The sequence below is a fragment of the Pseudophryne corroboree genome, chromosome 10, assembly GCF_028390025.1.
Source record: "Pseudophryne corroboree isolate aPseCor3 chromosome 10, aPseCor3.hap2, whole genome shotgun sequence".
Classification (NCBI taxonomy): domain Eukaryota; kingdom Metazoa; phylum Chordata; class Amphibia; order Anura; family Myobatrachidae; genus Pseudophryne; species Pseudophryne corroboree.
In genome coordinates, this window is record NC_086453.1 from 224,478,297 (window position 1) to 224,481,479 (window position 3,183).

Here is a 3,183-nt window from a genome sequence, read left to right on the forward strand (position 1 = left end):
ATACTACGAACACTCGAGCGACTGAAAAACGTTGCTCGCGCTTCTGTAAAACTGCAAACTTTTGTGTGAAAGTACTTAGCGCATGCTCGCTGCGTACCATGCACGTGCACATAAATGCCGTTTTTTCACCTGATCGCTGCGCTGCGAAAATCGGCAGCGAGCGATCAACTCGGAATGAGGGCCATTGAGCCATCAGAAAACAAAGGTTTCACTGTCTCACTCTCACTCAAAATATTCCGTATTTCGGAATATTCCGTATTTCGGAATATTTGGATATGGGATACTCAACCTGTATTACTAAAAAGTAAAAAATGAGTGTGCCGTGTACTGAGCTTTGGCAGTGTCCCTGGAGGCATACTAATTGTGAATAGTAATTACACACAGGTGGATTAACATTTGACGATAATCTATTACCCTGCAGCATTTTTGTAGGAAGGTGACTAAGCGCTACTTCTTGTTGAAATAGTCACCTATTGATCATTATGACAAGCGCAAGTCCTGTACTCACAGCAATACTTACAAATGGCAGATAGATCTCAGTCACGACAAGATGCATTCATTGTGAATCCACGCTTTCATAACGAAGAGTACAGCTGCCATACTTGTCATAATGATCAATTGTTTACTGGACAGTATACTGTACCATTGCAAGTATGAGCCCTTACACTACGCAAGACAATATAAACAGCCCAGCTAGCATAGATGATATTCACACAACCGTATACTTATTAAAATGTCACATTTATTTAGATTTTATTTAGATATTTCTGCTACTATGTGTTAATCACTTCTACTATCCGTTATTTGCTCATTGTCTTTACTGAGGTAGGCCCACTTTTTTTATTAATAGATTTAATAATGTTTAATACATATATAATTAGTCGAGGCTGCAGCACACGGTACATCGCACACAGGGTTATATTATAGCGCTGCTATTTAACACGTACACCCGGTGCTACTTACCGAGCTGCCATTTTTACCCTTCTCTTATTTATTTTTGTCACTATTTATTTTGGGAATTGTGTTATCCTACTGAGGTGTGTGTGGAACAAAGCGTTTTTTTATGTATGTAGTGAGGCGTCAATGCACTTTAAACTGAAATGTCATCTGAATCATTAATGTCTCGGGGCTCCATCTCCTGAGGAAAAATGTCATTTAGCAATCCTATGAAAGCATCAGTCACATCAAAGGGCACACCAGATAATTGTGCATGAGCAATACTGATTCCAGTGAAAGCAGACACACTCATGTTATACAGACAGACCAACACATTAGGGTTTAGTGTCATTGTATAAGAGCAAGGGAGTCAGTCCTTATGCCACACTGAGGGCGTCATTCCAACCTGATTGCACGCTGCGGTTCATCGCACCCGTGCGATCGGGTTGGAACTGCGCATGTGCTGCAGCCGCATTGCGTAGAGGCGTTGTTGCCCAGCGACAGCAACGATGCCGCTAGCGAAGAAAGCGTCGCAGCGGAGGCCGCAAGAATATTAACAGGAGGAAGACGTTCCAGGGTGTCAACTGTCAACCTTTGGTACCATGCCATTAGTGTTACACATACCGTTAAGTACTTTTGTCTACATATAACTCTGTACTGTTTAATTTTGAACATACTTGCCTACTTTTGAAAAGCAATTTCAGGGAGCTCATAGCTCGCATTATAATGTTATAACGCCATTGAAGTTACTTGTCACATTCTTGCCAAGGGGCATGTCTATCTCCTACTATGGACGTATCTGTTTTCATTACACAGCAGGGCTACGCACCGACATCGCAGCTACATTACACAGCAGGGCTACACACTGACATCGCAGCTACATTACACAGCAGGGCTACACACTGACATCGCAGCTACATTACACAGCAGGGCTACACACCGACATCGAAGCTACATTACACAGCAGGGCTACACACTGACATCGCAGCTACATTACACAGCAGGGCTACACACCGACATCGAAGCTACATTACACAGCAGGGCTACACACTGACATCACAGCAGCATTACACAGCAGGGCTACACACTGACATCACAGCTACATTACACGGCAGGGCTGCACACCGACATCACAGCTACATTACACAGCAGGGCTACACACTGACATCACAGCTACATTACACAGATTGGATAAACATTGACATTACAGCTACATTACATAGATGGGCTACACACCGACATGACAGCTACATTACACATCAGGGCTATACACCAACATCATCATAGGTACATTACACAGCAGGGCTACACACTGACATTACAGCTACACCCAGTGATGGCTAACCTTGACACTCCAGCTGTTGTTGAACTACACATCCCAGCATGCCCTGCATCAGTTTTAGCATGGCCAAATAGCAAAACTGTAGCAGGGCATGCTGGGATGTGTAGTTCAACAACAGCTGGAGTGTCAAGGTTAGCCATCACTGGCTACACCACACGGCAGGACTACATAATGGGCCTAATTCTGAGTTGATCGCAGCAGGATCAATTGGGCAAAACCATGGGGGTAATTCCAAGTTGATCGCAGCAGGAATTTAGTTAGCAATTGGGCAAAACCATGTGCACTGCAGGGGAGGCAGATTTAACATGTGCAGAGAGAGTTAGATTTGGGTGGGTTATTTTGTTTTTGTGCAGGGTAAATACTGGCTGCTTTTTATTTTACACTGCAATTTAGATTTCAGTTTGAATACACCACACCCAAATCTAACTCTCTCTGCACATGTTATATCTGCCCCTCCTGCAGTGCACATGGGCCCTCATTCCGAGTTGTTCGCTCGCTAGCTGCTTTTAGCAGCTTTGCACACGCTAAGCTGCCGCCTACTGGGAGTGTATTTTAGCATAGCAGAATTGCGAACGAAAGATTAGCAGATTTGCGAATAGAAATTTCTTAGCAGTTTCTGAGTAGCTCGAGACTTACTCTGCCACTGCGATCAGTTCAGTCAGTTTTGTTCCTGGTTTGACGTCACAAACACACCCAGCGTTCGCCAAGACACTCCCCCGTTTCTTCAGACACTCCCGCGTTTTTCCCAGAAACGGCTGCGTTTTTTCGCACACACCCATAAAACGGCTAGTTTCCGCCCAGAAACAACCACTTCCTGTCAATCACCAGAACAATCAAAAATCCTCGTTATGCCGTGAGTAAAATACCTAACTTTTGAGTAAAATAACTAAGCGCATGCGCTCTGC